General features: G+C 36.3%; 1 long non-coding RNA gene across 1 annotated transcript; it reads right to left on the bottom strand.

Moving 5' to 3' along the window:
• Positions 1-268: 268 nt before the first annotated feature.
• Positions 269-8,452, bottom strand: LOC104871071. Its single transcript, XR_782725.1, has 3 exons — positions 8,291-8,452; positions 1,270-1,387; positions 269-514 (listed from the first exon to the last, which is right to left on the bottom strand). It is a non-coding gene; the product is annotated as an uncharacterized LOC104871071 (long non-coding RNA).
• Positions 8,453-15,666: the final 7,214 nt, after the last annotated feature.

Below are 15,666 nucleotides of genomic sequence, written 5' to 3'. Positions count from 1 at the left end.
TAAAGAGATAATTAAATGCCAGCTCAGAGGATATAACCACAGATGGTCTTCTCTGATCCAAAACTTTTTATTTAAAAAAAATGAATAGACTATTTTAAATACAGAGAGTTCACTTTTTTTCATTTTTGTTATGTTTTTGGTAGTACATTTTTGCAGTACATTATTACGTTCATCATGGAGGGTTGGTGCATATACATAACATCTTGATTCTCTTTGCATCCCCTTTCCCTCTCCTCCATCTGTACTTCCTTCATCTCTCAGTCCCCTTCCCATTTGCAAAAGATTTCTCATTTTAAAAGTTCTACTTTTCTTAAAAACTGGAAGACCCAGTACCATTAATTTCAAGTTCATGCATGCCAAAAGTCATTTATAGCCGAATGGCCTCTTCCTGCTTCAGCTGGGCACTCGCTCCAAATCATTGGTTTCTATGCACACAGTTTGGTTTTTTTTGTTGTTGTTTTTCTTTCCCTCATCTGGGCCCTGCAGGCATTTGAGTTTATAACCCATGCTTCAGCTGAAAGGTAGAACAAAGGAAGTTAGAAATCTCTCAGCCATAAATGATTCAGGTTTCAGCTCTATGGTTAGTCAATTTCCTACATAAACTTTTAGAAATAATCTACATAATGTTAGAAAACAACAGGTTATGGATTATTTCACCAAGTATAAAGATATGAGTTTTAAAACATATAGTTCAATTTTTTAAAATTTTTTTCCTCATTGAGTTTATTGGTACATTTTAGGTATATAGTACAGTTACATTCATCATTGGATCTTGTACCTTTACATAACAGGTCTTGGTTCTCATTTTTTCCCTTTACCCCTGCCCTCCCTTCACCCCCTCCTCCCTTCCCTATTTACAAAAACTTTATTTCCATCTTTTCATTTTCTCACATTTTTTTCTTTTCCCTAGAAAAGAGTTAAAGGTGTAGGGGAAGTGGGAAGGGCAGTTCAATTTATTTAAAGCAAAACAATTTTTAAAAGAGCTTGTGTCTAAATTTTCTTTAATGTTATAGTTATACCTTCCAGAAGCCTAAGTTAAATATGTTCATTTACTTAAAAATAGTAGTTTTTTAGTACATTTATTTTTTAGGAAAATAAGAAAAGGAAATATATGCTAATCAGAAAGTCATTATCTTCTCTTCAAATGGAAAAAAAATAACTAGAAATACCATTTACTTTTCCAAATTTTCATCAGATGAAAGGAAATCAGCTTGCTTTACTTCTATTAACATTTTACCCCCAAACCCACCAATCCTGCATAGTGCTGACCTTAGCTCAGAAAAGTATATCCTGTTTTGGTTTCTCTGCCTCTTCTTGCTTTGACTTTTTGTTCAAGTGGTAGCTGTCTTGGATTTGCTCTGGCATATATTTCTTAGCTTAGTGCTAACTGAAATCAGATAAGGAAATAAAGTCATTGTAAGAAGATCTCAAAGCCTGTATAAGTCTTAAACCTTGTTATACACCCAATTTTGATTTTCTACAATCTGACTGAGAGCAAAGAATTTTACCATCCAATAGATTTTTATTTACTTTCATTTTTATGAAAGGTTCTTATATATCTAGAAATATGTGATTCCAACAGCAATCAATATAAAATAACATAACTATTTATAAAGCCTTTTCCTGAGAATATACCTTAAATAGATTTCCATAACATTGATGATTATAGTATAAACTGAAAATTAAAGATATATTGTTTTACCAGATAGTATTTTTTAAATATTAATTTTAATAGACTAAAGCATGAACCTTCTATATGTGTACATACATTACTATATCCTGCTTTCTTACATTGGTTAGATATCTCTCACCCGTGCCACCTTGCTAGCCCCAAAGGCATGCGAGTGTACAATTTTTAAATTATCAGTGAAGGTACCAACTTGGTGTTCACTACTAAATTATATTCAGAAAAAGGGTGAAAACTATTCTGTAATATTTAATTCAAAAAGAAATTCATAGATTTCAAGAAAAAGACAATTTTTTGTATTGGTGCCTGCCCAAGCTTGAATTGGTCCTTTAGGAAAAGTCAGGGATGTGTTGGTGACAGAGGTTCTCAAACTTGAGTAGCAGCATTTCTTGGAAGACTAACACAGGCGGCTAAGCCATCTCCAGAGTTTCCAATTCAATAGCTCGGGTCAAACATTTGCATTTCTTACAAGTTCCCAGGTCACGCTGATTCTGCTTATCCAGAAACCAGACTTTGAAAACCAGTGAAAAAATACACAGAGATTTGAAAAAAAAGTTTTTTTTAAAAAGAAGAATTTCTTTGTGAGACTGATTTTTGCAGGACCCACGGACATACCATACCAATTTTATCTTCACTAAATGATCAAAAGCCCTCTAAATAGAATTTAATGGAAACAAAATGTCAGTAGTGAATTACTGGAAAGCCATAAAGGAGATTTAGGATGATGGAAGAAGTGGTTAGACAGTCTGCTTGAGTGAGTAGGCTTTATAAAAAGAACACATGGACTTCAGAGAAACACATCTACATAAAACCTCACTGGACTGTGATGTGGTTTTGAACATTTATTTAAAAAGAAGCTTCATACTATGTAGATATAGGATCTGATTGGGGAAAAAAAACATTTCTTTTATTGAAGAAAATACAAAAAAAAAAAAAACCCTTCCACCTCTATTAATAACCTTGTTTTGTCAAATGATGCACCAGACACACACACACACACACACACACACACACACACACACACTCTGCCCAGAGTAGTCTTGTCAAAGCTCAGCCTAATTAACTGACATGATCAGTGACTGCTGAGCCTTTATATTTGCATGGTTTTTCAGGACTTCTTTTCCAGGCAGTTATTAACCACCATCCATCCCAAAGGCAGAGGGACTCTGCCATCTTTCTCAGAATTGCCTGAATATGGACTTGGACGTTTATGATTTTCTTAGACTAAGACAATTAATCAGAACACTAATGCTTTCACTAGATGAGATAAGGCCTTCTTTAAAAAAAAAAAAAACAACTCCAGTTGATAACTGGTAAGCAAAATAATTTCAGGCAATCAGTTTCAAATATTTTTCAATAGCTAAATTTCTTATTGTGACATCTAAGAAAACAGTCTTTGAAAATGTAACACTGAGCTTTGCCCTCTTCTTGACCCTGGCTCTGCTTGCTCTGAAATCATGCTTTCTGCCTTGACTCTACTTCGCTTTATTACCTGACACATTTACACTCCATGCCCCTCTCATATCTCAAAAGTTCTCCTTGTCATTTTCTGTGGGGATGAAGTTACCAAGATTAACGAGCAAGGGTTGCTGCTGCTACTGGAGCTGTTGTTATTTTCAAACTTCTTTGGATTTTGGGGTGAGTCATATTGAAATAATCACATCAGTGATTAGTCTATCTCCTTTGTTTCTAACACAGATTTATTTCGACATAGATTGCAAAATCCCAGTACTCCTTAGGACAACTTCTGTGTGTATGCCTGAGTCATACGTAAACTTAGAAGGTAAAATATAGTTAAAATTTAACTTTCTACATTAGCGGACTAGGCAACCCCCCGTCAGAATCTCGGAGTCCTGCAACATCCTCCCTAAAGGCCCCCATCAGTGGCAACTCAATCAAGATTGGTAGAAAAATAATTATCTCAGCTTTGGCAGAATAAAAACTAGAAGACAAGACAGGAAAGAGGAAGGCAGAGAGAAAACTATTGATTACCTCACCCCCAGCTGAGGTTTTCAGAGTGTTTTTCACTGCATAAAGTTATAATCTAGCCTGATATAAAAGCATAAATAGTGCCAATATTTGCAGCATTATAAATATGATCTATATCATTTCCTAGAGGAGCACAATGCTCTCTCTTCTTCTGTCAGGTTTAAACAGACACCACTGAGAGGTGGCATTTGTGGTAGAAAACTGAACAACACAACAGAGTGACTAATAGACCTAGTGGCCTCTAGTCTTGAAGGGAAATTTCCTAGGTTCAAGTTCTAACACTGACAAGTTGCACTGGGGCTTCTTACTTACTCATTAAGCCAAGGGACTGATAGAAATCTAACAACTCCGTAACATGGCATAGAAAGAAGTGAAAATGGAAGAACACGAAAAGGGGATTTGAGGAATGATCTTGCTATAGAATCTAAACTATGGAAACCAAGAAACACAAGAACGAGAGTGTTGCCCAGCATAAACAAATAGAATTGACAACCCCTTTTACATGAAGTTTTTTTTCCCCTGAAATTGGTTGATTTTTACATAAGGGTTGAAAACCAAACAACACTGTAATTTGCTGGTTATACAGTACAGTTTTAAAAGTTTGGATTTTGGAATCAGAAGACACAGGTCCAAGTACTGATTTCACCAATGTAATCATTAATAATTCTCACTATCTTTGAATTCATTTCTTATGACCAATATGCAGATTATGAGAATATCCCCTTCACTGTGTTGTTAAATGGAATAAATGAGAATGATATAATAAGGAAAGTAGTGATGATAATGACTAACATGATCTTTTATATTAATTGGGATTTAACATGTGCTACACACTCTGCTAATAGCTTCATGTACTTGATGTACCTCATGTGGCTGTTTTGTTTAAAATAGTGTTCATTTATTCACGTGACATATCTGTTGGATATTTCTTGCCATGTAGCTTTATTCCTGCATTGTCACACACCCTGTATTTAAAAAGTTTACACTCTAATAAAAGGCAAGGAGTCATGCTCATGAGAAATAGAGCCCTGGAGTTAGTTAGATAGATAGATAGCGAGACTGACAGAGACAAGACAGACAGACAGATGAACTATATCCATCAGTTTTCTTGTTGCTAGGACAAAAATACCTGAAACTAACAATTTAAATGAGAAAGTTTATTTGGGCTCAATCTACCAATCTATGGTAGGCTGACTTCAGGACAGACACATCTTGGTAGAAGGGGAATGATAAAGAAATGCTTCTCAACTAATAGTATTTGAGAATCAGAGACTAGGGAAAAAGCCTGAGAGGAAGAGGTCAGGGACTCGATATAGTTCTAAAAGCCCATTCACCTGTGAGCTCATCAGTAGGTCAACACACTGATGAAGCTGGATTATTCAGAATCCAATCACTTCTCCAAGAGTTTCCTAATCCAGGTAAACTGATATTGAAGATTAACCATTACGTGAGCCCACATAAGAAATGCTGTGGTTTGTCAAATATCCTCCAAAACTCATTTTTGACATTTAATTGCCATTGTGAAAGTATTGGGTAGTGATGCCTTTAATAGGAGATACGGTTATGAATAGATTAATGTCATTATGGTGAGAGTAGATTTGTTACCCTGTGTATTGTTTAGGATTCTCCAGAGGAGTAGGATCAACAGGAAATATATATATGATTATGCAAGGGGCTCTATTAGGCTTAAAGAATCAGGGTATAATTGACAATGTGAAATAGAAAGAAAAGGGCCAAAGGTATAGGGGAAGTGGGAAGGGTAGGGTAAAGGAAATAAGGGAAAAGAAAAAGAGAAAACGAAAGAATAGAAACAAAGTTTTTGTAAATAGGGAAGGGAGGAGGGGGCGAAGGGAGGGCAGGGGATTGGGGAAAAAATGAGAACCAAGAACTGTCATGTAAAGGTACAAGATCCCAATGATGAATGTAACTGTACAGTACACCTAAAAAGTACCAATAAACTCAAAGAGAAAAAAAAAAAGAATCAGAGGTGGCAATGTCCGCAATGGCCATCTGAATCCCGGGGAGAGAGAGGCTCCACTAGCTGTTCAGCCCAAGAAGATGGAAGTTGCAGAGCAAGACGGATCAAGGATGCAGCCCCAGTCCAAAGTGAAAGGATTGAAAGCTCACTGGAAAACACTGGTATGCATCTGCACTGGGACCCTGAAGGACCTGGAGGCTGATGGTGAAAGACAATGACAGAGAAAAAGACGCACCAGCTCAAGAAAGCTGGGGCTCTTTTAAAGTGCATGAACATCTTTCCTCTTTCCATTTTTATTCCATTCAGGCTACAAGCCTTTTGGTGGGTGCTACTCACCACCAGGGTGGGTCTCTCCCCTTCAGTTTGCTGTCGTCCATGCCAGTCATCTCCACAGACACACCCAGACTGTGTTTTACTAATCTACTTGATGTTTCTTAATCCAGCCAAGTTGAAATATCATACTTAACAGCCACGCATAGAGGATGCTTTCTTATAAAAGTGAAATGCCACACATAACATGAGAATAGAAAGGGAAATGAAAGAAAATAAGCTAAAAACAGAAACAGAAAGCAAAGAGTAAAACAAAATTGAACAAATCCCTTTCTCAGCCACACCCTTGAAAAGATGGTCACACTGACTCCTGCACAATTTAAGAGGTTGCCACTATTATTTTCAATACGTTTTTAATGATAAAGAAGAATATATTTAACGTCTATAACATCTCGGTGAGATCACTAGGTTTATTAGACTAAGCTACTGTGCTTTCTATTCAAAATACAGTCTATCCTGAGAACATCTAATGTGATAAAGATGAGATAAGATGCATAAGGCACCAGTGTGGGGACTTTGAGCATATCAACATGCAAGACCTCGAAAACCTTTTTTCCATATATTCTGTATTTGCGGACCAATTTTACAGGACAAGTAACTTATAGCAGCTCAAAATGATATCTCCATGACCCTATTTCATTTAGTATCAAAATTCCAATTGCTATCCTATTTTCCTTAATATTATGGGAATAAGCTCCAAAAAAGAACTTTGTCACATGTGTATCTGTGTCACTCAGAATTTTGAATTTATTTGAACCTGTCTGCCCAGTCCATGAAAATGAGTCTAAAGCTAGGAAAATGACCAAAGCCCTAAGCCCTTGAATATACCTGCCCTTCTATGAAACTATGGGTCTGTGCCCACAAATGATTTGTAAGAAATTATATCCTCACCTTACTTTTGAAAACCAAGAAAAACTTTTAAAAGAGAATGGAATAAAAATAAAATATTAATTCTTCTCATTCTCTGGGAAGTTATCAACTCAAAATATTATTCTCCTGTTTTTTGGTGTGTTCTTTTCTTTACTCTGAGGAAAACTTGGGCTAATGTATATTTATATTTTAGTGAAACTGTCTGTCAAAAATAGAAAAGAGAAAAAAGAGGGAATGAATGAGAAACTGTAATAAGCAAAAAAATAACAGTTTTGAGCACATATAAATAGAAAATCATTACTTTACGAAATAAAGAAATAAAGATGCATTTAATTCTAGAGATAGATTTTACTTGAAGATGTTACTTCTGTTTATGTACAAAGATTTCTCATCTAGGAGTCTATCCTCTAGGGAATTTTCCCAGTTCTAGCAGTCTTGGTAGTTCATGAAGAACTTTGTTAAACATTTCAAAATTTATTGGAATTTATTTCTTTCCTCAGGCACAAAAAGAAATAAAAAGCTTTCTTCAAAAAGTTTTTATGTTTTATGTCTTAATGTAGGCTATAGCAGTAATATTCCTCAACTATAATATCTAGTATACATTTTGGAGAGATGGGAGAAAAAAGACAATGGGGTGTTTTGGCTCTGTATACTGGGCATGAGTGTCATCAAAGAATGTTAAAGAATAGTGTATTAGTTTGTTAGCTTTCCCACCAATGAAACGCAATATCTGAAGCCCGCGACTTAAAGGGTGTTTGATTTGGCTCTCAGTTTTATGGATTTAGCCCATGTCTGACTGGTTGAAAGGCAGAAATATGATTATTGAAAGGCATGGCAGAACAAAGATTCTTGGTTTGTGGCAGCCAGAAAGCAGAATATGCAAACAGTGCCAAAGAGAAAGAGGCAGAGAATCAGACATCAACCTCGAGGCTATGCTTTCATGACCCACCTTGACATTCACAGCCAAACAGGTTGAAACTCTACGCTACCCACCACATCCCACCTCCTTCCAACTTGCTACCCAAACATATCTTGCTAAACTTCACTTAATCTCCAAATAAATGCAATAGCAAGTTCACAATGCTACCTAATATAATACAGTTGTCCTGTGTACAATCAGAAATGCAACAATTGCTTTCTCAGTCTCAACAGTTCCAACATCTTTTAAAAGTCCAAGTCCCAGTCTCTTCTGGGACTCAAGGCAAACTCTCAGTTGGGAACCTCTGTAAAAATAAAAACTGCATTACAGAGCTCCAAGGTACAATTGGCTTAGTGGAAACATTCCCTTTCCAATAGGGAGAAGTAAGGAGACAGAAAATAATTGGGCCAAAACAAAAACAAAAACCCAGGAGGACCAACATTAATTCTTGCAGCTCCATATCTGGCAATTGGAGCGGTGATAAAATGTAAGTGCCAAAGGACTTGTTTGGTCCCACCTCTATGGTCCTGGCAGTGGCAGCTTACATGGCCTCTCGTTGGACTGGCTCCATTCATGGCCAGCAGCTTTCTTTAGCAGATACTCCATATTTCTGATAAGTCCAACTCCCTGGGATCTCCACTGGACCTTTGACTTCATTTTCACAGCTTCATACTCTGCCCTCTTATGCACTCTTTGCATGCCTTCCCAGGCTTCCCTTTGACATCTACATGGAGGTCTCTCTGACCTCATAATTCTTGCATTCTTCATCCTGGTGAAACCAACATCATGTGGATAATGCCAAGGTTGGCTGCTCACTTGGGCAGTAGCCAGGCTCCTCTGGACCATGTTTGCAGTGGCCTTTGAGGGTCGGAATGGCTGAGCACCATAACCATAGAATGAATCCAGGGTGTTTCCTAGGGAGTCCTCCTTGATTTGGCATCCCAGGGACTCTCTTTTCAAACAGACTTACACATTTTGTCTTTGAGGATGTGATGGGTGAGGTCTTGCCAGTTCCTGAGATGCCTTCAATGCATCCTTCTGGTCTATGTGCAAAGTACTTGGCTTCTATTCAGCTAATCTCTTCATCAGCCATCCCTCCTTGGCCCCAACTTTACATTTGGTTCCTTTTGAGCCAAAGTTTAAGTTTTCAGACTTTTCTGCTGTGTTTTTTTTGTTTTGCCCTGGTTCTCACTATGAATCTGTCTGAAAGCAGTCAACAACATCCCCATGCCACAGTCTGAATGTTGGACTGTCTTGAAATTTCTTCCACCAGCTTATTCCACCACCCTTAATCTCAGTGGCCTTAAAAAATCATAGGGCATTGATAAAATGTAGACAAATTTTCTGCCAGAGTGTAACACACATGGCCCGTAGTACAACAGCCAATGGAGTCCTTGCTCCCTACTAAGACCTCTTAAACGTGGCCTTTGCTGCCTACATTCCTATCAGCATTCTAGTCTTCTGAGCTTTGAGCATAAGCACCCCTCAAGCTCTGTTTACATTATTTCATAACTTCTGTAGCTTACAGTTCAGAAAACCTTTCTAAACTCTTCCTGAAAACCAATTACAAAGTCCTCTAAGCCACATGGTCAGGTATAGTTACAGGAATAACCCCACTTCTCTGGTACCAATATTCTATATTCCTCATTTTCCTCACATTCACAATGTGAAACAATAGAGGTTTAGTTTGGCTCATGGTCTTCAGGATTTAGTTCATGGGTGCTTGTCTTCAAGGCAGAAAAACATGGTGGAAAGGCACAGCAAGCTCAAACAGTTGTAGACATGCAGAAAGAAAGAAGGGAGGAGCTGGGGACAGTATACATCCTTCTAGGTGACATCCTCAATGATCCACCTCCTGATAGAGAGCACACTTAGCCACTGAACTCTTTAGTGGATAAACCCACTTATGAATATGTTTTCCCCATGATCAAATCACCTTTCAAATGCATGAGACTTTCGGGGTATATTTTAGCTTTAAACCATAGAATAGTTAACTCATTATAATCGTCTTTTTGATTAATTATACCTGCATTCTGGTAGAAAATAAGATAAATATTTTGAAAATTTAAAGCATACAAAAATTTATCTATTGTAACCTAACTGAACATACTGTACAAAAATCACAAATCATTTCTTTGATAATTCCAATCCAACTTCAATTACCCCAACACTAAAATGTTACCGTGTTAACATTATGTGTTCAAGAATATTGTAAGAAACAATAAAGTATTCACCCATCTGTTACAAACTTATTACTTGCCTATTATGAATTACATTTTATGAGTTAGAAAGATGACAAATGGATTTATGCATAAAAAGCTTAAAACTGGGCCAGGAATTTAGCTTAGTGGATCCACCACCTGCCTCTCAAGCACAAAGTCCCAAGTTCCATCCCCAGAAGGGAGAAAAAAAAAGTTTAAAATTTATCAGGGAAAGTATGACTTGCATTTATAAAAATATTTATGACAAATAATATGTATTATCGTTGTACTTGTAATATCACATCACATTAAATGCTAGTTTGTTCTTGCAGTAATAAAAAAGTAATTGCCTCCTATTGATATAAGCTATTATGAATTAATGTCTATAATAGAGAATAATGCCTACACATACACACATCCATGTGCATACACACATGCAGTCCATAAGTGTGTTTTCAAAACTTCTGTAATAATAAAAAAAATCTTAGAAATTGATTTTTTGAAGAAACATTCTTGATATCCACTAAAATGAACTCTCCAGAGAAGAAACTTGAGAATTTCATTTTTATCAAGTGACTAAGTTGATTCAGACCAGGCAGATTTAAAAATACAGCAGTTCTCATAGTAATCCTATGAAAATATAGTGAAAGATTAACTACTCAATGGACTCCAAAATTAGGATAAAACAATCTGACTTCTAATACTTTGTTCTTTTTACTGTACTAAGCTGTCTTTGTTAACTGAGAAAATGATCAGGCTGGAGATGGAAACATGGAATTAAAGCACTTAGAGAAAAATTCATTTCCATTTCTGCTGTAAAATTGTGTTACAATATGCTTTAAAGTACTACAGAAAGGTATAGTAAGTCCTTGAAATAAAAAGTTTTAGGTAGAATGTGAGGGTTTGTGGGAAAGATGAAGCTTTTTGTGTCTACTGTGAATTTGAGCAGACACTTGACAAGAAATGAGACATCCTATGGCTATCCTAAAACTAAGCTATGCCCTTTGGATGTGGAAAAAATTACCCCAGACTAAAGAAAGTTATTCTGACAAACATGGGATATAGATTGCCACAATCTCTGCCTGTATCTCAAACTAATGCCAGTACCTGACTGATAGTGCTAATAATGTCGGTGGAAATAAGTAATTTTTAAAAATTCAGCCTATCGTTATAGGAAACGATCAAGATCTTCTTCAAAAATTTAAAAACCACCATATGATTCATCAATTCAACTTCTGGGTATATATCCAAAGGAATCAAATTCAGTATGTCAAAGAGATGTTTGCTCTTCCATGGTTATTGAAGCACCATTTACAATGGAATCAATCTAAGTAACTATCAGTTAGACAAAGAAAATGTGGCATATATACAAGATGAAATACTATTCAGCCCTTAAAAAGAAGGAAATCCTGTCATTCAAAAATGTACATGAATCTGGAGTCTGGAGGACATTGTGCTGTGAAACAACTTAGGAACAGAAAAAAACAAATAATCACTTTATTTATATGTGCAATCTAAAAAGGTCAAATTCATAGAATTTGATAGTAGAACAATGATTATCAGGGCCCAGGGGCAATGGGGAAATCAGAAAGATGTTGATTAATAGATACAAAATTTCAGTTACAGAGTTGAAAGAAGCTCAGACTATTGACTTACAAGAGGGTGATTATACTAAATAATATTTTATACTTGAAAATGTCTGAGAATAGGTTAGTACACTGCAATAAATGGTAAGTATGTGAGGCAATAGGTACAATTAGCTTGACTTAGTCATTTCATAAGATGGACGTATATTAAGGTGGAGCCTGTAAATTATAGTTTGTCAAATGAAATAACTTCTAAAACTATTTTCAAAAAGGAAAAACATTTCTCACTAGGGAGAAATATAAATTACGAGATGATGAGTTTAACTCTAAGTAAAATTGGAGCCAAATTGCAAAGAAATCTAAAGCTTTAGAAAGTAGAAGCTATGTAACATAGTATGTCTTTTCAATGGAATTTAGAGGGGTCAAACACCTTAAAATGTATCTACAGTTTTGTGTGACTATATGGTTTCTGAGACAGTTTGTAGTTTTTTTTAGGTTTCTCATTAAAAACCTATAGCACAAAGGAAATTCAAGTGAATGGAGAGGCTATAACTTTAGCTGGATAGATTACAAAAAAGAAAAAAATGGTAACTAATCTTGATGCCCTGAGATGCCTATATATGCAAGAGGATTCACAGTGGGATGAGCTGATAAATGTATAAGAGTTGGAGCAATCCCTAATATAATAACCCCTTTGTCTTTCTGGTATACGTACTCCACCACAGCCACCTTCCAGCTACCAATAAGACACTGACTAACTCAATTCCTGAAAATATTAATAATCAGATCCAGCTGGGTGTTGTGGTCCACACCTGTAATCCCAGCACTGGGGAGGCTGAGGCAGGAGGATTACTGTGAGTTCAAGACCAGCCTGGGCTATATCCAGGTCAGTCTCAACTACATAGTGAGACCCTGTCTCAAAAATCAAACCAAAACAAAACAATCAGATCCAGCAGCCCTTTCATTCAAGGTGAAAAATTAAATTGGTTTTTCTCAAGTTTTGAGAAAACTAAAATTGTCAAGTTGTTAATAAAAATAGTGCAACATAATTTGTGTACATTTTCTGTTTAAATTTTGTATCACTTTAAGTTTAATATCAAGAAGGGTTTTTGAAATATTTAACTAAGTTTTAAAGATAAGAGTCAGTAAATAAAGCAAAAGCATTCTTTAACCTTCAGTTAAGGATATTAATAGCTGTAGAAAAATGAATTCAAAAAAAGAAGATGCTACAGTTAGGAGGAAGAAATCAAGTCCCTCCTACAGGAGTGGCTTTCAAAGTAGGGAACCTGGGCCCATAGGATCACCTAAAACTTGTTAGAAATTATCAAGATAGAAACCTCTAACAGCCACCTTTTGAATCAGAAACTAGAATGAGGCCCAAACTGTGTCTTCAGTTCTCTATCGGATGGTGTTATGGGGCAATCACTTCAGGATAGAACGACTTTTGGGGGAAGGGGGGATCTTGCATGTTGTGCAGGGTGGTTTTGAATTCCTGAGCTCCAATGAGCCTCCTGACCCAGGCTGCCTCGGAGCTGGGACTATAGGAACAGGCCAGGCAATGTAGTGTGATTCTGAAGCCCGAGGCCAACCTCTCTTAAGCAATGGTTCTCAAATTCCAGCAAGTTCCTCGAGGGATTTAGTAAAGCACAAGTTTCTGGCCCAGAAGCTTTAGGCATGAGGCTCAGGTACACAGTTGGGTTTTATTTCATGTTATTTTATTTCAATTTACTTATTTATTTGCATTAGTTGTAGCTCATAACATGGAGCCATTGGAGGAAAAAAGAAACAAACTTCTTATAAAAATGTTTACATATGCACTAAGTAGATCAAAGAGTATAATAAATCCTCATGAAATCATCACCTAGATTTTTTAAAATCAACATTTTAAGTCTATTTCATATCCCTCATTTCATTTTCAGTTGATTTTTAAATGGGTGTCATAAGAAAATTCCCATCATTTCACCAGTAAATACTTTAGTATGTATTTCTGAGAGATACCTTTCTTTTCTATTGTTAGTTGCCATTCATATAATGAGAAAAAATGAATAACAATTCCTTAATATCTTTATCATAAAGAATACAAAATTGTAGGGGTTTTTGTAGTTGGTTCATATATCACATTTTTTTGCTATCTGCCAGTTCTGGAAGTTTTTCCTTTCAGACCCCACCTCTTAACACTACTGATTTGTTGGGAAAACCAGATTATGTGTCCTCTATAGTTTTCCATACTCTGGACTTAGCTAAATGTATCCTTGCAATTTTGTTTCTAATAGCCGGGTAGAATGAGCCAGAAACTTGTTTCATGTTAGGTACATGTGTTTTGGAAAAATACTTCACAGGTGGCCCTATATATTTTCTATTGTATTCTACTAGAGGGCACACAATGTGCACAGGTCTCATAAAATTGATTTATCCCAGAAATAATTGCAAATCACTTGTACATTTCCTGATCCACACTAGTGCAGGAATCCCTGACTCTTTTGAGGGGAGAAAAGTACTTAAGACACAGTGAAGTCAGGGTTTTCATCCCTACTAGGCATTTTCATCAGGCAGAGGTAGGATATACATTGGTGCTGGAAAAACTCTACATGTCAAAGACTAAAACTAGACCCATGCCTGTCACCATGCACTAAACTAAAACCAAAGTGGATGGAAGATCTAAATATTAAAACAAAAACACTGATTCTGCTGGAAGAGAGAATAGGGAGAGCCTTTGAGGACATAGAGGTAGGCAAAGATTTCAAGAGAAAAAACCCAGACTGACTGGGAAATAGTGCAAAAAATCAACTGGGATCTCATCCCATTGAAAACCTTTTGCACTGCCAAAGAAAGAGCCAACAGAGTGAAAAAGCAACCCACAGAGTGGGAATAAATATTACTCAGTTATTCCTCAAACAAAAGACTAATATCTAGAACATACAAAGAATTGAAAAAAATCACCGCCTTCAGATTTAAAGACCCAATCCAAAAATAAGAATCTCAAATGAACAGATATTTCTCAGATGAAGAAGTACAAACAGCAAATAAATATATTTTTAAAAGTTCAACATCCCTGATCATTCAAGAGATGCAAATTAAAACAATATGGAGATACATTTCTCTCCAGAAAGGATGGGTAATTTCAAGAAATCCACCAAGAACAAACGCTGATGGGACTGTGGGGAGAAAGAACCCACAGTGGTTGCACCAGTCTGCATTCCCACCAACAGGGGAGAAGGGTTTCTTTTCCCCGCTGTGGAAATCAGTGTGGAGATTCTTATTTTAAAAAAAGTGGTATTAGAGGTCCCATGTGACCCAGCAATTCCTCTTCTGACTATCTTCCCAAAAGAATTAGAAGCATCGTACCACAGTGACACATGCACACCCACGTTTAGAGCACCACAGTTTGTAATAGCTAAATCTTGGGAACAACCCAAATGCCCATCAACTATAAAAACCATGGTTTTATAGCTATGCAATGGATTACTACTCAGCCATAAAGAAAGATACACTTGAATGGATGTACAGCTGAATGGATGCACCTTGAGACTATACTCTTAAGTGAAATAAATCGGACACATGTGTGAATATAACATTGTCTCTCTCGTGTGAGAAACTGAGAGGGTAAACAAGAACCAAAATATATAATGGATAATAGGAAATAGGAAGCAACTCTTCCAAAGGAAAGGGAAAACTGGGAAGGAGGAGAAAAACAAGAAAGGGAAAAGAAAAGAAGGAATAAAATGGAAACAAAGCCTTTGTAAATAAGTAGGGAATGGAGGGCCAAAAGGAGGGGAGGGGATTGGGGAAGAAAGAGGAATCAAGAAATGCCATGTACAGGTACAAATTTCTCATGATTAATGTGACTGTTGTGTATATTTAAATTGCACCAATAAAATTAACAAAGTTAAAAAATAGAATGGGACAACTGGAAAAAAGAAAGAAAATAAATCATGAGATTGTAGTAATAGTTGCTATTCAGTTTTAAAATTACTAGGCATTTATTTGACATTTATGCTGATGGCCTGGTATTCAAATCAACAATATGGATATTACTATTAACAAAAACACCATTCAAAATGGTTTTCAGCTTTGTATCCCATAAGAAACATACAGTTAACAAAACA

The sequence above is a fragment of the Fukomys damarensis genome, unplaced genomic scaffold, assembly GCF_012274545.1.
Source record: "Fukomys damarensis isolate Sample0158 unplaced genomic scaffold, DMR_v1.0_HiC HiC_scaffold_37, whole genome shotgun sequence".
Classification (NCBI taxonomy): domain Eukaryota; kingdom Metazoa; phylum Chordata; class Mammalia; order Rodentia; family Bathyergidae; genus Fukomys; species Fukomys damarensis.
The sequence above is the reverse complement of the archived record's forward strand: the minus strand, read 5'-3'. Positions and strand labels throughout refer to the sequence as shown.